Consider the following 21,424-nt stretch of genomic DNA (forward strand, 5'->3'; position numbering starts at 1 on the left):
TTGCGAAATTCTTATATAAATTTCTTAGATTGGGAGTTATATGCAAAAACGTGTGAAGTGCATGATGGCAGACCAATTACATTTTATTTTTTAATTTTATTTTTTTATACAGCAGGTTCTTATCAGTCATCCATTTTATTCACATCAGTGTATACATGTCAATCCCAGTCTCCCAATTCATCCCCCCACGCCCCCCCAACCCTCCACAGCCTTCCCCCCTTGGTGTCCATACGTTTGTTCTCTACATCTATGTCTCAATTTCTGCCCTGCAAACCGGTTCATCTGTACCATTTTTCTAGGTTCAACATACATGCATTAATATACAGTATTTGTTTTTCTCTTTCTGACTTACTTCACCCTGTATGACAGTCTCCAGATTCATCCACGTCTCGACAAATGACCCAATTTCGTTCCTTTTTATGGCTGAGTAATATTCCATTCTATATATGTATCACATCTTCTTTATCCATTCGTCTATCGATGGGCATTTAGGTTGCTTCCGTGACCTGGCTATTGTAAGTAGTGCTGCAATGAACATTGGGGAGCATGTGTCTTTTGAATTATGGTTTTCTCTGGGTATATGCCCATTAGTGGGATTGCTGGGTCATATGGTAATTCTATTTTTAGTGTTTTAAGGAACCTCCATACTGTTCTCCATAGGGGCTGTATCAATCTACATTCCCACCAACAGTGCAAGAGGCTTCCCTTTTCTCCACACCCTCTCCAGCATTTGTTGTTTGTAGATTTTCTGATGATGCCCATTCTAACTGGTGTGAGGTGATACGTCATTGTAGTTTTGATTTGCATTTCTCTAATAATTAGTGATGTTGAGCAGCTTTTCATGTGCTTCTTGGCCATCTGTATGTTTTCTTTGGAGAAATGTCTATTTAGGTCTTCTGCCCATTTTTGGATTGGGCTTTTTTTTTTTTTAAATATTGAGCTGCATGAGCTGTTTATATATTTTGGAGATTAATCCTTTGATGATTCATTTGCAAGTATTTTCTCCCATTCTGAGGGTTGTCTTTTTGTCTTACTGTTTCCTTTGCTGTGCAAAAGCTTTTAAGTTTCATTAGGTCCCATTTGTTTATTTTTGTTTTTATTTCCATTACTCTAAGAGGTGGATCAAAAAAGATCTTGCTGTGATTTATGTCAAAGAGTGTTCTTCCTATGTTTTCCTCTAAGAGTTTTATAGTGTCCGGTCTTACATTTAGGTCTCGAATCCATTTTGAGTTTATTTTTGTGTATGGTGTTAGAGAGTGTTCTAATTTCATTCTTTTACATGTAGCTGTCCAGTTTTCCCAGCACCACTTATTGAAGAGACTGTCTTTTCTCCATTGTATATCCTTGCCTCCTTTGTCATAGATTAGTTGACCATAGGTGTGTGGGTTTATCTCTGGGCTTTCTATCTTGTTCCATTGATCTATATTTCTGTTTTTGTGCCAGTACCATATTGTCTTGATTACTGTAGCTTTGTAGTATAGTCTGAAGTCAGGGAGTCTGATTCTTCCAGCTCTGTTTTTTTCCCTCAAGACTGCTTTGGCTATTTCGGGGTCTTTTGTGTCTCCATACAAATTTTAAGATTTTTTGTTTCAGTTCTGTAAAAAATGCCATTGGTAATTTGATAGAGATTGCATTGAATCTGTAGATTGCTTTCAGTAGTATAATCATTTTCACAATGTTGATTCTTCCAATCCAAGAACATGGTATATCTCTCCATCTGTTGGTATCATCTTTAATTTCTTTCATCAGTGTCTCATAGTTTTCTACATACAGGTCTTTTGTCTCCCTAGGTAGGTTTATTCCTAGGTATTTTTTTTGTTGTTGTTGCAATGGCAAATGGGAGTGTTTCCTTAATTTCTGTTTCAGATGTTTCATCATTAGTGTATAGGAATGCATGTGATTTCTGTGCATTAATTTTGTATCCTGCAACTTTAACAGATTCATTTTTTAGCTTTAGTAGTTTTCTGGTGGCATCTTTAGGATTCTTTATGTATAGTATCATGTCATCTGCAAACAGTGACAGTTTTACTTCTTCTTTTCCGATTTGGATTCCTTTTATTTCTTTTTCTCCTCTGATTGCCATGGCTAGGACTTCCAAAACTATGTTGAATAATAGTGGTGAGAGTGGACAACCTTGTTTTGTTCCTGATCTTAGAGGAAATGCTTTCAGTTTTTCACCATTGAGAATGATGTTTGCTGTGGATTTGTCGTATATGGCCTTTATGATGTTTAAGTAGGTTCCCTCTGCCCACTTTCTGGAGAGTTTTTATCATAAATCGGTGTTGAATTTTCTCAAAAGCTTGTTCTGCATCTATTGAGGTGATCATATAGTTTTTATTCTTCAATTTGTTAATATGGTGTATCACATTGATTGATTTGTGTATATTGAAGAATCCTTGCATCCCTGGGATAAATCCCACTTGATCATGGTGTATGATCCTTTTAATGTGTTGTTGGATTCTGTTTGCTAGTATATTGTTGAGGATTTTTGCGTCTGTGTTCTTGAGTTATATTGTTATGTAATTTTCTTTTTTTGTAGTATTTTTGTCTGGTTTTGCTATCAGGGTGATGGTGGACTCATAGAATGAGTTTGGGAGTGTTCCTTCCTCTGCAGTTCTTTGGAAGAGTTTGAGAAGGATGGGTGTTAGCTCTTTTCTAAATGTTTGATAGAATTCACCTGTGAAGCCATCTGGTCCTGGACTTCTGTTTGTTGGAAGATTTTTAATCACAGTTTTAATTTCATTACTTGTGATTGGTCTGTTCATATTTTCTTCCTGGTTCTGTCTTGGAAGGTTATACCTTTCTAAGAATCTGTCCATTTCTTCCAGGTTGTCCATTTTATTGGCATAGAGTTGCTTGTAGTAGTCTCTTAGGATGCTTTGTATTTCTGCAATGTCTGTTGTAACTTCTCCTTTTTCATTTCTAATTTTATTGATTTGAGTCCTCTCCCTCTTTTTCTTGATGAGTGTGGCTAATGGTTTATCAATTTTGTTTATCTTCTCAAAGAACCAGCTTTTAGTTTTATTGATCTTTGCTATTGTTTTCTTTGTTTCTATTTCATTTATTTCTGCTCTGACCTTTATGATTTCTTTCCTTCTGCTAGCTTTGGGGTTTGTTTGTTCTTCGTTCTCTAGTTCCTTTAGGTGTAACGTTAGGTTGTTTACTTGAGATTTTTCTTGTTTCTTGAGGTAGGTTTGTATAGCTATAAACTTCCCTCTTAGAACTGCTTTTGCTGCATCCCATAGGTTTTGGATCGTCGTGTTTTCATTGTCATTTGTCTCTAGGTATTTTTTGATTTCCTCTTTGATTTCTTCAGTGCTCTCTTGGTTATTTAGTTTAGCCTCCATGTGTTGTGGTTTTTATGCTTTTTTCCCTGTAATTGATTTCTAATCTCATAGCATTGTGGTCAGAAGAGATGCTTGATATGATTTCAATTTTCTTAAATTTATGAGGCTTGATTTGTGACCCAAGATGTGATCTATCCTGGAGAATGTTCTGTGTGCACTTGAGAAGAAAGTGTAATCTGTTGTTTTTGGATGGAGTGTACTGTAAATATCAGTTAAATGTATCTGGTCTATTGTGTCATTTAAAGCTTGTGTTTCCTTATTAATTTTCTGTTTGGATGATCTGTCCATTGGTGTAAGTGAGGTATTAAAATCCCCCACTATTACTGTGTTACTGTCGATTTCTTCTTTTATAGCTGTTAGCAGTTGCCTTCTGTATTGAGGTGCTCCTATGTTGGGTGCATATATATTTATAATTGTTATATCTTCTTCTTGGATTGATCCCTTGATCATTACGTAGTGTCCTTCGTTGTCTCTTGTAACATTCTTTATTTTAAAGTCTATTTTATCTGATCTGAGGATTGCCACTCCAGCTTTCGTTTGATTTCCATTTGCATGGAATATCTTTTTCCATCCCCTCACTTGCAGTCTGTATGTGTCCCTAGGTCTGAAGTGGGTCTATTGTAGACAGCGTATATATATGGGTCTTATTTTTGTATCTATTTGGCAAGCCTGTGTCTTTTGGTTGGAGCATTTAATCCATTCACTTTTAAGGTAATTATCGATATTTATGTTCCTATGACCTTTTTCTTAATTGTTTTGGGTTTGTTTTTGTAGGTCCTTTTCTTCTCCTGTGTTTCCCACTTAGAGAAGTTCCTTTAGCATTTGTTGTAGAGCTGGTTTGGTGGTGGTGAATTCTCTTAGCTTTTGCTTGTCTGTAAAGCTTTTGATTTTCTGTGGAATGTGAAGGAGATCCTTGCCGGGTAATCTTTGTTGTAGGTTCTTCCCTTTCGTCGCTTTAAGTATGTCATGCCACTTCCTTCTGGCTTGTAGAGTTTCTGCTGAGAAACCAGCTGTTAACCTTATGGGAATTCCCTTGTTTGTTATTTGTCGTTTTTCCCTTGCTGCTTTCAGTAATTTTTCTTTGTCTTTAATTTTTGCCAATTTGATTACTGTGTGTCTCGGCATGTTTCTACTTGGGTTTATCCTGTATGTGACTCTCTGCACTTCCTGGACTTGGGTGGCCATTTCCTTCCCCATGTTAGGGAAGTTTTCGACTCTCGTCTCTTCATATATTTTCTCGGGTCCTTTCTCTCTCTCTTCTCCTTCTGGGACCCCTATAATGTGAGTGTTGTTGTGTGTTGTGTTTAATGTTGTCCCAGAGGTCTTGTAGGCTGTCTACATTTCTTTTCATTCTTTTTTCTTTATTCTGTTCCACAGCAGTGAATTCTACCATTCTGTCTTCAAGGTCACTTATCCATTTTTCTGCCTGAGTTATTCTGCTGTTGATTCCTTCTAGTGTATTTTTCATTTCAGTTATTGTATTGTTCATCTCTGTTCTTTAATTTTTCTAGATCTTTGTTAAGCATTTCTTGCATCTTCTTGATCTTTGCCTCCATTCTTTTTCTGAGGTCCTGGGTCATCTTCCCTATCATTATTCTGAATTTTTTTTCTGGAAGATTGCCTATCTCCACTTCATTTAGTTGTTTTTCTGGAGTTTTATCTTGTTCATTTATCTGGTATATAGCCCTTTGCCTTTTCATCTTGTTTGTCTTTCTGTCAATGTGTTTTTTGTTCCACAGGCTGCAGGATTATAGTTCTTCTTGCTTCTGCTGTCTGCCGTCTGGTGGATGAAGCTATCTAAGAGGCTTGTCCAATTAAATTTTTTTAATATCTTTTTAAAATTTATTATTTTTTCTTGAAGTATAGTTGATTTATAATGTGGTAGTTTCTGGTGTACAGCAAAGTGATTCAATTATATAAGTATAGATATATGTGGTATGTATATCTATATACTATACTATATATTATGTACTATATACGCAGATATATATACTATATCTCTATATCTTCTTTTTCAGGTTCTTTTCCATTATAGGGTATTTACAAGATATTGAATATAGTTCCCTGTGCTATGCAGTAGGTTCTTGTTGGTTATCTATTTGATATGTAGTTGTGTGTATCTCTGAATCCCCAACTCCTAATTTATCCCTTCCCCCTTACCCTTTGGTAATCATAAGTTTGTTTCTATGTCTGTCATTCTGTTTCTGCTTTGTAAATAAGTTTATTTGTATCCTTTTTTTTAGCTGCTGCAGATAAGTGATATCATATGATATTTACCTTTCTTTGGCTGATTTACTTCACTTATATGGTAGTCTCTGGGTCCATCCATGTTGCTCAAATGGCATTATTTCATTCTTTTTATGGCTGAGTAATATTCCATTGTATGTATATACCGCATCTTCTCTATCCACTCATCTGTTGATGGACGTGTAGCTTGCTTCCATGTCTTGGCTATTGTAAAAAGTGCTGCTATGAACAGACCAGTTGCGTTTTAATCTTGGTAAACTAAGAACAGTTCAAAGATTTGAGACCTCAGTCTAATATCTGAATCATTCTTCTGTGACAGCAGTAGGTGGGGTCCACCTCTTGCTGTGTTCTCATGCAAATGAAAGGCTTAAATTTTTTTTCAAGAAGTTCTATAGTAAAACAAGAGGAGAATATTGTTTGGCCAGGTGCTGTGGAAATAAACAGCTGGCTAGGAGTACTTTTTTCTTTTTTTATTGTATGTTTCAGGTGTACAGCATTATAATTCAACGTCTGTATACATTACAAGGTGATCACCACCACAAGTTTAATTACCCTCCATAACCATTTAGTTGACCTCCTTCACCTGTTTCGCCTACCTCAGGCACTATTCCCTTTTGGCCATAGGTATTAGAACATATTTGGAAGATGTGTAAAATTGGGTCCTTGCTTTTGCTTTTTGATCTTTGGTTCATACCAGCTACTTTACCTGCTTATATCTTTATAAGCCCTTTGATGTATCAATTTTATTTACAAATGATAACATTGAATTCTTTTTTTATAATTTTTTTAAAAATTTTGATTTTGGCTGTGTTGGGTCTTTGTTGCTGTGCACAGGCTTCTCATTGGGGTGGCTTCTCTTGTTGTGGAGCAAAGGCTGTAGGTTCATGGGCTAGAGTTGCAGCACATGGGCTCAGTAGTTGCTGTGTGCAGGCTCTAGAGCATGCGGGCTTCAGTAGTTGTGGCACGCAGGCTCAGTAATTGTGGCTCTTGGGCTCTAGAGTGCAGGCTCAATAGTTGTGGCACATGGGCACATGGGCTTAGTTACTCTGTGGCATGTGGGATCTTCCTGGACCAGGGATTGAACCCATGTCCCCCGCATTGGCAGGATCGAACCACTGCACCACCAGGGAAGTCCGCAATTCTTTAATTCTTAAAAGCTCCTAGACCTCACTGAAATGTGTAATGGGTAATATAAGCAGACAAGTGAACTCATAATAAGTACTTCCTGTCCTGCCATTGATATTTAATAATCCTGAATTGAACAGTGAATTGGGGTAACTTTATTAAGTTACACAGAACCCATGGCATGATTTAGTTTGATATTATATTTGTATTTTATATGTTTTACACTTGACATACAGGCGTATCTTGAAGATATTGTGGGTTCAGTTCCAGACTACTGCCATAAAGTGAATATTGCAATAAATTGAGTCACATGATTTTTCGGTTTCCCAGTGCATATAAAAGTTACGTTTGTACTATACATGCAGTTTGTTAAGCATGCAATAGCATTATGTCTAAAAAAAATGTATATACCTTAATTAAAAACTATGTTGTCACTAAAACGTGCTAAGCGTCATCTGAGCCTGCAGCGAGTCACAATACTTTTGCTGGTAAAGGGTCTTTCTTGCCTTGACGTTGATGGCTGCTGACTGACCCACGGGTGTTAGTTGCTAAATTTGGGGGTGGCTCTGGCAGTTTCTTAAAACAGGGCAACAATGAAGTTTGTTGATGGACTCTTGGTTGATTGACTTGGTTGATTGACTCTTCCTTTCATGAATGATTTCTCTGTAGCATGCAATTTACCTACAGTAGAACTGCTTTCAAAATTGAAGTCAGTCCTCTCAAACTGTGCCACTGCTTTATCAACTAAGTTTATGTAGTATTCTAAACCCTTTGTTGTTTTAACAGTCTTCACAGCATCTTCACCAGGAATAGATTCCATCTCAAGAAACCAGTTTCGTTGCTCATCCATAAGAAGCAACTCCTCATCCGTTAAAGATGTGTCATGGGATTGCAGCAATTGAGTCGCTTTTTTGGGCTCCACTTCGAATTCTAGTTTTCTTGATATTTCTACCATATCTGCAGTTCATTCTTCCACTGAAGTCTTTATCCATGAGGGTTGGAATCAGCTTCTTCCAAATTCTTGTAAATGTCGTTATTTTGACCTCTTCCCATGAATCACAGATGTTCTTAACGGCATCTAGAATGGTGAATCTTTTCCAGAAGGTTTTCAGTTGACTTTGCCCAGATCCACCAGAGGAATCACTATCTATAGCAGCTTTAGCCTTATGAAATATATTTCTTAAATAAGACTTGAAAGTCAAAATGACTCGGCGATCCGTGTGCTGCAGAATGGTGGTTGTGTTAGCAGGCATGAAAGCACCATGAATCTCCTTGTACATCTCCATTAGAGCTCTTGAGTGCCCAGGTGCATTGTCAATGAGCAGTTATATTTTGAAAGCAATCTTTTTTTTCTGAGCAGTAGGTCTTAACGGTGGGCTTAAATTATTCAGTAAACCATATTGTAAACAGATGTGCTGTCATCTGGGCTTTGTCCCATTTATGGAGTACAGGCAGAATAGATTTAGTGTAATTCTTAAGACCGTGTGACCTTCGAAATGTTAAGTGAGCATTGGCTTCAACTTAAAGTCACCAGCTGCATTAGCTCCTACCAAGACAATTGGCCTCTCCTCTGAAGCTTTGAAGGCAGGCATTGACTTCTCTCTAGCTGTGAAAGTCATTGATGGCGTCTTCTTCCAGTAGAAGGCTGTTTCCTTTACACTGAAAATCTGTTGTTTTGTATAGCCACCTTCATGAATTATCTGAGCTAGATCTTCTGGACAAGTTGCTGCAGCTTCTACATCAGCACCCGCTGCTTCACTTTGAATTTCTATGTTATGAAGATGATTTCTTTCCTCAAACCTCGTGAGCCAACCTCTGCTAGCTTCAGACTTTTCTTCCACAGCTTCCTCACCTCTCTCAGGATTTATAGATTTGAAGAGACTTAAGGCCTTGCTCTGGATTAGGTTTTGGTTTAAGGAAATGTTGTGGCTAGTTTGATCTTCTATCTAGACCACTAAAACTTTCTCCATATCAGCAATAAGGCGTTTTGTTTTCTTATTATTCATGTGTGTTCACTGGAGTAGCACTTTCAATTTCCTACACGAACTTTTTGCAGTCACAGCTTGGCTGTTGGACACAAAAGGCCTAGCTTTCCACCTGTTTTGGCTTTCAACATGCTTTGTTCAGTAAGCTCATTCATTTTAGCTTTTGGTTTAAAGTGAGAGGCTTGCAACTTTTTCTTTCACTTAAAAACTTAGAGGCCATTGTAGGGTTAATAATTGGCCCAATTTCAATACTGTTGTGTCTCAGAGAATAGGGAGATCCAAAGAGAGGGAGACTGGCGGCGGGAGAATGGCCAGTTGGTGGAGTGTTCAGAACACATACAACGTCGAGTGATTGTTTGCCATCTTATATGGGCGTGGTTCATGGTGCCCCAAGACAATTAGGAGAGTAACATCAAAGATCACTAATCACAGATCACCATAACAAGAATAATAATAATGAAAAAAATTGAAATATTTCAAGAATTACCAGAATGTGCCAGAGACATGAGGTAAGCAAAAGCTGCTGGAAAAATGGTGCTGATAGACTTGCTCAATGCAGGGTTGCCACATTCATTCTGTAAAAAATAAAATATCTGTGAAGCACTATAAAGAAAAGTGCAATAAAATGAGCTACGCCTGTATTTTCCACATGTTTTAGATGGGGGTAAAGTGACTTTATTTATTCCCTTAAGATTCATTCAAAAAAACCAAAATGATTTATGACACAACTCATTGAATAGTTTTCATAACACATGTACTTAAAATCTACCAAAGCCAGTGCCTCCTCACAATTCCAGCTTCCTTAGACTGAGGAACATGAAACTTGGCTTAGGTAATGGTTTGAGAGATTCCCAAATAACACAGGGAGTGTCTTAGAGCACTTCTCTTACTTCCCACTGAGGTTTCAATTCTAGTCAAAGCCATCATTATAAACATTCGTTTGGTATTGCCTTGGGGGATTGTGGCATAGTTTAAAAACTTGGACAGGGTGACATGCAGTGGAGAAGTGTAAATGAGGAACAGTTGGAACATTTAATATGTTCCAGGAGCTATGCAGTTTTCTCTATTTCCACATCATATTTGTTCTTCAGTAACTTTTTTTTTTTTTTCCCGGTACGCGGGCCTCTCACTGTTGTGGCCCCTCCCGTTGCGGAGCACAGGCTCCGGATGCGCAGGCTCAGCGGCCATGGCTCACTGGGCCTAGTCGCTCCGCGGCATGTGGGATCTTCCCGGACCAGGGCACGAACCCGCGTCTCCTGCATTGGCAGGCGGACTCTCAACCACTGCGCCACCAGGGAAGCCCCTTCAGTAACTTTTGTATTACTCTGTTATCTCACTGCTGAAACTGTCTTTGCAAAGGTCATGAATTACCTCTTGTTGCAAAGTCTGTTGGCCTCTTTCTAATCCTTTTGCAGTATCTCAGGATCATTTGACACTTAGGTGTTCCCTTCTCAAAACTCTGTACTTTGCACTCTCCTAACTCACTTATTACCACCTGTGCTGCTGCTTCCGTTTCCTTTACAGGTTTCTCCACTTCCTCTGCCTCCATTTTTGTTGCTCCCTGGAGTTTATTCTGAGGCTTTCTTTGCTGGCCCTCTCCTGGTTCACTCCGTATACTTCCATGACTTCATTTACCATTATTAAATACTGATGGCGCTTATATTCCTGTTCCCAGAACAGGTCTCCTCCACACACGCCAAACCCTCTTGTATTGTACGATTTCTACAGATCCCCCTTGGAATGGGTTTTCTCAGTTGTCAACAAGGTGATTTCCTTGAATATTTGCATCAAGTGAACCAGTGGTTTTTAAGGTGTTTTTGAAGTTTTTTTGCCCCCCCCCCCCACCCAGATTTGCTTCTTTTTCTATGTTCTTTATCTTAGGAAACCACTGTTGTTCTCCCTGTTGCCAAAACCAGAAACTGAGGAGTTGTCCATGGAGTTTTGACTGCCGTCTGTTTCCTCAACTCAGTTTTTAAATCCTGCCTGTTCTATTTCCGTAATACTTCTTGAGTGTGCCTACCATTCTCTATTTTGATTACTACAGCCTTAGTTAAGGACTCCATCATTTCTCAGTTGAATCACCATAATTGCCTTCTTAACTGGTCTCCCTGCAACCGGTTTTGCTTCTTCCATTCTGGTATCTGATTTATAGTCAAAGTGACTTTTCTAAAACTTGTTCTTGAATGGTTCCACAGAATAAAGTACAAAATCCTCAGTATGGCGCATGAGCCTCTTGATATATGGTGCTGCTTCAGTCTTTGGATTTTGTATTTCATCATGTGTTGTGTGGTTAACTGCCAGTAGTCGTCAGAACCTGTTCCCCTGGAGCTCAGACCTGCCCTGTTCCCTGCTCTTCCAGGTGAGCCCTCTGTCACTTCCCTGTGCTCCTGTGACATAGTGTTTAACTCTAAGACAGTAAACTGCAATCATTTGTTTTCTTATTCTTTCTTAAACTTTTTTTTTAAGTATTGATAGATTAGGGACTGTGGCTTTTTTCCATATGTACTTATTGTATTTAGCATATGGCTAATAGATATACAATAAGAATGTTGAATGAATTAATGAGTAACCAAACTAAGATCAATAAAACCTACATTCAACTCGCAAGTACCTTATTGCCTAGTGAGAAGTTTCACAAGTACAAATAATTTTAAAAAGCCATCAACAAACAATTACAAGGTAGTGTGGTAGGAGCTAATAAATGTTGTGTTTTCAAGTAAGAAGTCATTAAACACTAATATCTCAAGGGACTGTCTCTTGAGGGGATATAATAGAATTAAACAAATTTTCATGGCATTCTACCATGTTTCTTTGAAATGAGGTCTTATTATAACACTTACGGTATTCAGAGTACTTTAAAGAACGTTTTTATTGACTCTTTAAATCTTTACTCTGTCTTGTGTTTTGTCAGTTTTATGAGGACTCAGCATAAGTGAGGCAGGATGTATTAAGTTTCTAGATATCTTATTTAGCTAGTTGGGACGTATGAGGATCATAGCTTATTTTTCTTTTCCTTTCTGAAACTACTACAACAATTTCTATTATCTAATAAGATTTCACGTGACTTTATGCTTTATAGTTAATTAGCTAATTACAAGAAATATAGTGTTTTTTTCCTCTGAAGCAATTTAAGAAGACATAATGCATTTTTAAGAACTTGGGCCTATTACTTTTATGATCCCTCAGATTTAAAAATGCCATCATGACATAATTTTCCTCGTAACAATGGAGTAAAATATTGCTGAAAAAATTAGTGACAGCTTCTGAATTTTAAAGTTTTAAATGATGTGTGTCATGGGCTTTTAGAATAGTCAGCACTGTGAATATTAACTCTGAGATTGCAAGGGCAGAATCTGTTTACTTGGTTTTCAAATTGTGTCCCTCAGGGCTCTGGAATTCTGAGGGGTGTCTAAGGAGCCCTGTAGGGAAGCTGAAGAGTAGGTGGGCAGGCTGTGGGTGAACTTCTGTAGCCCTCTTGCATCTTCCACTCTTCTATCATATCTGCTGCCTGTTGGCCTTTATCTGTTATCTGTTGGCCTTTCTTTGTAAAGGATATCATTTAAGGGGAGAAAAACTTTGAAAGTACCTCAAACCGTTGGTTCACGTGGTGCAGATATTCAAGGAAATCACCTTGTTGACAACTGAGATAACCCATGAAAGTAGAAAATGTACAAAACTTTTGCACTAACTGTTCTTTCCATGTGTCACCTACAGTGACATCCTGAAAGACAGTGAAGGGGAGCCGTACATTTAAAAGTGCTAGGCAAGCAGTGTGTCCTGTCTCATCTGTTTTCCATCAAAGACTGTCAGTCACCGCGTGGTATTTCCATGGTCTGGTCTTTAGAACCTGTGAACCAGGGCCTGACTAGGTTTAGGGGGAGGTCGAGGTGGAAATTTTGGGGTTGGGAGAAACAGAATTTTAATTCTTCTTACGAGCAAGGGAAAGGGTTGACGATCTTGCCAGTTTCATGGTGTTCACATCATAAGCCGAAGTACTTTATGCCGGGAAGCTGAGGGTCAGGTCATAGTTTTATAGATTTTGGCCAAAGGCGTTCCAAGAGAAAAGTAAATGTTTAAAGGTGCTGACCATTACCCGAACTTATTCTTCCATTCTTTTGGTCCCTTTCTTCTCTCCCCTGCCCCAAATAGGCTTATCCTAGGTGCAAAATTCAGGTCACTACCATGGTAACCACACAAATAGAACAAAAAAGAGTAATGTTTGCTTTAATTTCATAATGATGGAAGGAAAACTACACAAGGAGATGCTTAGAGGTGACACAGATGATGGTATAAAAATCTGTCTATAAGAGAGAGGTTGGAATGGACTTTGCCCACAAAATAATTTATTATCTTAAGAAGCAGAATCTAGGGAGTAACTGCATCTTTTTAAACAATTTAAAAAGTTGGCAGTGTTGATTCAAAGTGCTATTTAAAAACCCACTTTTAAAATGACATGTTTTGGGGAAACTGTAACTGTCAGTTTGAAGGATGGGATTCTTTTCAGCAGAGCTTGTACAAATATCCATTGCCGTATGTGAGGCAGGTTTAAGGTAGTTTATTATAAATAAATGAGTTTGTCAAATATATACGTACACACACACCCTTTTTTGGCCTCAGAGAAGAAATTCCAAGGCCATAGATACAGAAATGTTGTGCATTTTTACAATACATGTCACAGATAAGTAGAAATTTGATTAATACACATATTAAGAGGAGACAGTTTAAGAACAGGGATTAATCATACCTGGGACAAAGATATATTGGAGGTTATCACGATTTGTGGACTTGGTTGGACTTGGGGGTCTTAGGCAGTGGTTGAGGGGGACATCACTCAGAAATATCTAACTCATCCTTTGTTCCACTGATGACTTATACAAGGAACATTTTCTTCAATTGTGGTCAACTCCACTTGGCTCAAACTATTACAGTAGCTACTATAGCTTCGTTTCTAATTATAAAAGCATTGTATTTTTGTGATTAGAGTTGTGTTCAGTTCTACTACCCAAAGATAACCTCTGTGAACATGTTGGTGTGTCTTTTTTTCCTCTTTTTTGTATGACTGTGCATATTATGTACAAAAGATGGATATGTAATATGTTTTCATATAATGTGCATATACATTAAAATTGGAATCAAACTATGCATATAGTTTTTGTATAGGTTTTGTACACTGCATTTTTATTCAGTTCTTCCTTATGTGCCTGCCGTAATCTAGGAATTTTTCTGTCCCATTAAATTTTCCTTGAAAGCATGACATTCAATGACTTTTTTTTTTTTGCTGTACGCGGGCCTCTCACTGTTGTGGCCTCTCCCGTTGCGGAGCACAGGCTCCGGACGCGCAGGCCCAGCGGCCATGGCTCACGGGCCCAGCCGCTCTGCGGCACGTGGGATCCTCCCGGACCGGGGCACAAACCCGTGTCCCCTGCATCGGCAGGCGGACTCTCAACCACTGCGCCACCAGGGAAGCCCTCAATGACTTCTTAATATTCTATTATATCATAATTTATTGAAATATCTTCTTATTGTTAGACATTGTTTTAGCTTTTTGCTATTACAAATAATATTATTATTATTTTTTACCTCTAGAACTCTTTTCTATTTGAACATATCTGATTATTTCCTGAAGAAAAACTCTTAAGAAATGTAATTATAAATTTTAATAATCCTCAATTTAATGGCACTGTGTTTGGGGAGAATTAGGTGAACCTAAACTCTCATAGAGCCCAAATAATAGGATATTCAGGAGGAAATGGTAAGCCACAGTTACTCTGATAGCCTTTTCAGTAATCCAGCATTCTGATTGGATTTTAAATGGCCTAGTCTTTAACGTCACTTTAATGTAGGTGTATCCAGGTTCTAACATAGTGTGGTTGCTCAGTATGTAACAGATACTTGTTTTGACAGATAGTGTCATTAGAAACTGAGTCATTCATTTCTTGTTACTGTTCTCAGAGATACCTGAGACAGTCTGAACACCCAATTCTCGTGCACAGAACAGCTTTTAGAGCCTAATATCTTACACACATTTGGGTCACTGATGGCTGTGAAAACATTCCACTTTACCATGACCCCACTGAATAAAAGAAAAGGAAAAATTTAAGAGAAAAGAAAATTCCTACATAGTGCAGAGGTATTGTTTTGTGCTCTAGGATAATCAACAAATTTTGCTTTTACTGTTGAATTTCAAACTATGTCTGGTATGTTGTTCTTTTGGATGTACCTTGCAGTAGCTGTTGGCTATAAGGTGAAAGATAACTGGTAGTTCTCTCTCTCCCTCCCCCGCTTTCCCTCTTTCCCTCTGTGCGTTTGTGTTCGTATCTCATGTCTATTTTTTCAAATACGCGATTTGGTTCATTTCAGTCATTTTTAGCATCCACAAATATTTAGTCAAGTATTTAATCATCTCGTGAAATACTTCACAGATTCGTCATATGAAATAAGTGGTTTCTCTTTAGTGCTAAGTCATAGCAAATTATCATCGTTTTTTAGGTTGATTTTGTAGAGTGTTAAATGCTATTTAAATTTCACTTCAATATGAAGCCATTTATTTTTCTCCTAATCACTTAAAATAGCAAGAACTAATCAACTGAAGTTTTTCTCCTTTTTATGAATACATCAGTCTACTCTGGACTCACGTGCATGTTTCTGCCTTTAGGTCAGTGGGAACTTTTCCCAGCTATGTGTTTTTTTTCCCCCCTTCATTCCTAATTTCTCTCAGGAACAAATGGCAGCATAGTTGAATGTTAGAAACTTGTTGCTGAAGGTGCTAACCTAAACATCAGTGCCAGGGTACGACTGAAACTTAATAGACTAATTAATTTGTCCACTGCACCTCTGACCTGGGAATTATGTACAATGGGCTATACTTTCAGAACTGAGAGTCTGGGATCCAAAATACAGAAAATGCAACTTTTGTGTGCTTTACACATCAACATGCAATTAATATTGGGTTCTTTTAGGAAACAGATTCTGAAAATGTAGCTTTATCCCATCGCATGTTTTGGAAGTAAGATACTACAAGGTTCTGTGTGCCTTTTTGTTTCAGTTTTCTTCTTTTATATTTTATAGTAGTACTGAACAAAGCCCTCACATTATTTGATCCAAATATCCTTCTGACCTCCAGAGGAGCCAACTTATATAGACTCCCACAATTTCTGTATTATCTGTTCCAGTGTAGTATGCTGATTAACAACCACAGTCACTCCTAGAAAAAAATAGGAACTTGACGCTTGAGTGACATTTAAAAAAAAGTGTTTATGTTATGAATTCCTGACTGTGCTATTTATGCTTCTATCAGTAAGAAGATTAACTTTATTAATTTTATTTCCCCTTATATTCCTTTTCTCCCTTCTTCATTTTAGAGACAGTTTAAATATTCTTCAAGGGCGGTTAACATTTGACTGCCACTGAATTCACTATCAGTGCTGGATAGAAGCCAAAATGAAAAAAATCTGTTTATGTTAGCCTGTCAATGTCTGGTTATGCATCTCTCTGGGTCTTGTGAACTCACAGAAGTACCAAATAAACCCTTTTCTGTTAGGATTTTATTTACAGCAGAGTTTTAATATTTTGGTAGTTTGTGGATTTGGAAGCACTCATTAGGCCACCAAATGTCTGTTGAGCACAGGGCAGGCACTCTTCTAGACACTGCTGATAAAGCGGTGAACAAGACTGATGCTTCCCAGCTCTATGGAGGCTTACAGTCCAGTAGCAATAGTCATACACAAAGAGTAATGATGTAACTCAAGACAAGGCTGCTTATTATGTACACAGTGAAACAAGCTGAAAGGACAGAGAGTGACTGGAAGATGTGTGAGATGCTGTAGTAGCCCAAATATTCAGTGAATAGCTTTCAGGGAGGCAGTATTAGAGCTGAGAACTAAAGGATGAGGTGGTAGCCTTTGGGTAGATGCCATTTTCATTCGGTTATTGGCAGTCACTTTACCAAAAGGAAAATGCAAGATTTCATATACTTTTCAGTGAAGGCATAGTGCTTAGATATAGTAGATGCTCACAGGATATTAGGATGAACAGAATAAATAGACACTGGCATATGATTTGAGAGGACAATGCTTTACCTTTCTAAAGTTATGTTGCTTCCAGTAGTGGAGTGAAAGTTTTAGGTTTTGTGTGCATGTTGTTGTTGAAATGTAATGTGAACCTCACATTGCATTTTTTTCCCATTTATTTACTTGTTTAATAGGTTTCAGCGTGGTCAAGAGAGTGAATGTATCTGACGTGGATGCACTGCGCATAATCATCAAGAACGTTGTTTACTTCAGTTATCAGTGGCCCGTTTATCTGGTTGGTATCCGAAGCAAGTCAGATTTGCCGTGATACTTCACCTCATGGTAATTAAATCATTGATTTTAAGGGAAGAACCATAAAATGAGTTTGTGTGTCAAGTTATATACAGGCAATTCACCATGTGTCTAACCAGGTCACATAAAGGTTAGTTAAGGTGTTAAAGCAGTAGTTTGAAATCTGGGGTCGGGGCTAAAGGGGAGGTACTAGTGAAGGCGGGAAGTCAAGTTGTATAGAGGCCAAACAGAAAGAGTGACGTAGACTCTGTTCACTGCCTTGAAGTGAATTTTATTTGTACCCATTTCAAAAGAAAACCTGATGAACAGGTATGTTGGCAGTGTCTTCACTTTGACAGGTTGGGGTGGGTGGGGGAGATGGAATTCTGTTATCTCTGCACACTTAGTGTTTGAAAGACATTCCAAGATCAGTAGGTGGATAAACTTGGTTTCCAGTTGAGGTTTTAAAATGTTCATCTTGGCCTGTTTTTTCTTGTTTGTACACTGAGAACTACAGTTATAAAGACAGAAGAAATATTTATTCACAAACTAAGAATGGATTTGACTTTCAGTAAAGATTCATGTTAAATGTCGACGTTGCACAGTCTTTCCTTGGCTTGCCTCTCTTCTCACTCAGTTTGTTTTCATCCACACCTATACTTTCAGGGATCATGATTCCATTTCTTGCACCCCTTTTCTCATAGCCTCATCATTTCTCAGTTATACTTTAAAATAGCTTCCTAACATCTGTCTACTTTTCCCCTTTCCAAACTGTCTACCATTTCAGGAGCAGCAGGGATATCTGATCCTACCACGCTCTCATCCATGACCTTTAATGCTTCCAGGATTACATCCTGTAGCATACAGGGCCCTTCAGCTTCATCAAATCCTTACCTGCCATTCTGTCCTTGTCACTGCCCTTTCCCTCCCTACATTATAGCCTATTGACTTTTAATGGTTCCTCAGTTTATCTGCGGGCTCATTCATTCATGATTCTGTCCTTTGGCACAGTGCTGCTTCCTCTTTCTGGAATGTCATTCCTACCTCTTCTCTTGTTTGCCTGGCGAAGTTTTATTTATCCTTCATGATTCTATTTGAAGGAAATATTTTTTCGTCTGTGATGCTTTCCTTGGCAGAGTTTGGTTCTTCCCCTCTGTCTTCTCCTAATGCCTTGACTACATCTCTGATTTGATTCTCAATGTAAATGTTTTCATGGCTCCCTCACAGTACTCAGTAAACCCTTTGGGGACAGACACCGCCTTCTGTTTTGCTCTTCGTCCCCAGCCTTCAGCGCACTAGCTAGCAGTGATTCAGCTGTCATGCACTGAATGAATAAATTGATAACTGCTTTGTGTTTTAGCACCATGCTATTTATAGTGTAGGAAAAATTCTAAGAATATGATTTAGTTCCTGTTTTCAATCAGGTTGTGATTTTATTTGGTGGACAAGATGTAAACACATGAAATAATTGGGAACACAAGATAAAGCATAGTATACAAAGGAATTATGTGTATTTTAAAAGTTTAACATATACACACATAATACACATGGTGGTTCGGAGGAAGGGCAAAGATCAAGTTTAAGTTATGAGATAAGCTTCTTGGACTAGATAAAAGTTTCATGGGATAGTGAGGGAGTTGAGGTTGGTTCGTGGTCTGAGGCATGAGCAAAGTGTTGGTTATTGGATTGATGAGTCCTTTTCCTGTGCATGTTTTGTCTAGCTTATTTTTAGTAAGTCTTAGATAGGTTTACTGTATAGGCAAATGTTGAATATTTTTATTTTGTAAAGGGCCAAAAATCAAATAGGGGAAATTAGAACAATGCATGAAAGTTGAGGTGGATACTAGGTATGTATTGGAAAGGGATTAATCCATATGAAACAGAATCTGGGCTGAATAAAGTTCTACAGGCAGATGCCCAAGTAGGAAATGGAATGATTGACAGAATCATCTTATAATGGCAGTGAGGTAAGACCTCTCTTTAGCTTGCTTCTAAAGAATAGTTGTGAACAGTATTTACTGGGGTCAAAGATGTTATGTCTAGAACATTCTTTACCCTCATGGGGAAAATGAAAAGAAAACCAGAGATAACAAAAACAAGCCAAATTCATTAGTTATCAGGGGAACAGTGAGAAAGGGTTTAAACTGAGTTGGGGCACGGCTGTTTGATGGGAGAGAAACCATCTTCCTGGGGAGTCAAAAGAGAGAATACCAGTGGGAAGGTGTAGAAGGTTCACAAATTGAGCAAGTAATTATGTAGGGCTCTAAAGGCTGAAATCTATAACCACAATGTTTAACTATACATTTCTCACTTGTCTATTAGTTTCCTGAGTACATTGAAGATAATGCTGCCTCAGCCTAGGATATGTGAGGCAGAAAGAAAGTTAGGGAACTCTAAGCCATGTTGTTTCCCTTGGGTCCTGAGGTCCCTGGCTGGTCATCTCCTCTGCACATTCCATAGTCTTCCTATGTGCATTTTGTAGATGATGTTCAGAGTTTTTAGTTGTCGTTGTCTAGTGGGAGAAACAGGAAGAAATACTTATATCCATCTCAGTCCAGAATCACTTATAATTTTTAAAGCTCCTGTTTGGTCCTTGCAATTTAGGATTAGAGCGTGCTGAATTGATAGCTTTTCAAACATAGGGAGGTAGTAGTGGCTTCAAGTTGCTGCGTATTTCTAGGCACCAAAAGACAGACTCTGATAATAGCTACATTTACCATATGCCAAACCCTCTTTTAAAGCACATCATAATTTCCACAATACCCTGTTTCTACCTCAACCCTATGTTGAAGGGAAACTAGGGCAAAGAGAGGTTTTTAAGCTTTGCCCAAGACCCCAGACCATCTGATAACATAAACTCAACTTTTAGTCACTGTGTCCCCTTTACTGTTTGACGAATACATTTTTTTAGGACTCTGGCATCCTAAATTGGGAATCACCAACTTTCAGCAAAGGATTAAGGAAATTGGTGATGGAACCAGAAGCTTAAAGTGATAGATTGAGAATTCTGTATGTGAGCCAAAAAGAACTACAACTACAAATTTAAGTTTTTCCCACACTTCTCCTTTGCGGTAGAATAATTTTTACAGCTTTTATAATTAGGGAGTAACCAACACTATGAGTTAAAACCAGGGTAATAACTGAACTCTTCAACATAGAAGTAATAGTTCTTGACAGTATGGTGGTCTGTGATGTTATTAGGTTGTCATGAAAACTTAAACTACAATTTGAAAGTGGGCCTGAGGGCCCATTGTACTTGCACATTTGTAAATTTTCCTAGACTAATGTAGTATGAGTTTCTTTACTTTGTCAAGTTTGTAAAATTCATAAGCTTTGTCACTTAAAGTCAGGTCCAAAGCAAACTGAAAACTAACATTTGATATCTAGCCATAGCTTTCTTATTTTCTCTTAATTTCTTGCTGGAAACAATCGGTAGAGGTGGCATATTACTAACACAATTTGGTAATATGTAGCAAAAAATCTCATTTGTTATTTTCCAGTTTTTAGGGTTAGTGGTTATATTTTCAGATTTTCCTAGTTTGATATAACTGTTTTTAGATATTACCTAGGAAGATGTCTTGTTTTGGTGTGACACGTTTGAAAGCCAAAGCCATTTTAGGATGCTTTTGCCACAACTGAAGGAATCCAGCCGTCCTGTAAGTACCTGGTGAATTTCAACAGTGTTCTGGTTAGTCAGTGTGGTCAGTGCTTCAGGTTGAATTGTTTGTTTTGAATCAGATACTATTACAAATTAATCTAATACTACCCTCCCCCCCTCTTTTTTTTTTTGGGTCCAGAAACGAAGCCAACAATACTAATGCATGGGGGGGTTATGACGATGATGATGTAAAAACCAAACATTTATGAAATAACAAAGCAAGAATTGTTCAAGACACACACACTGGGTCTGGTTAATTTTTCCACCTGACTTCTTATAAATTCAGGCTTCTGCAGCATTGCTTATGATATTTTCAACATGTCATAGTTCCTGATGATAAAAATTTCTGTAGTTTTGCCAGAGCTTTAAGCTTTTAAAGATTTTTTTCTTTTGCCTTTATCACAAGCGTGGAACATGTGAAGAAGTAAACATTACTGAGTTGTACAGTACGTATGGGCTGAATTTCTATGAGGCTGCTGGATTGCTAGTCAACTTAGGTTATTACTCATTTCAGCGTTTCTTTACCATATCGTTAGCTATGCACTAAGGCCACTGTAATCGCACCAAACTCGTTCCTCTCCTTTATGCTGAATTGAATGTATTACCAAGTTCTGTTACTCATCCTCTTTTGATCTCCGGAGTTCACCCCTAAAGTGCATTCTCGTTTTCGTAATCCTCTCAAGGCTTTCATCCTTGAATGACTGCATTTTGGCACCGATAGTTAACTGATTTCTCTGCTTGCTTTTTTCCAACTCCCTGTGG

The 21,424-nt window shown here is 38.0% G+C and overlaps 1 protein-coding gene across 5 annotated transcripts in view; it reads left to right on the top strand.

The window, feature by feature from the left end:
• The window catches only part of BMPR1B (bone morphogenetic protein receptor type 1B), a 424,563-nt gene that overhangs the window by 178,602 nt on the left and 224,537 nt on the right, over nt 1–21,424 (top strand). For 3 of the 5 annotated variants that reach the window (XR_003434972.1, XM_027116944.1, XM_027116941.1), the window contains exon 2: nt 16,908–17,055. The exons of 1 other annotated variant lie outside the window; for it this stretch is intronic. The gene's annotated coding sequence lies outside the window, so the exon portion shown is untranslated. The remainder of the gene's footprint in view (nt 1–16,907; nt 17,056–21,424) is intronic. One more of the 5 variants, XM_027116942.1, reaches the window with a different exon arrangement.

This window comes from Aethalodelphis obliquidens, unplaced genomic scaffold, assembly GCF_003676395.1.
Source record: "Aethalodelphis obliquidens isolate GAN/ISIS:26980383/991018 unplaced genomic scaffold, ASM367639v1 scaffold17, whole genome shotgun sequence".
NCBI lineage: Eukaryota > Metazoa > Chordata > Mammalia > Artiodactyla > Delphinidae > Aethalodelphis > Aethalodelphis obliquidens.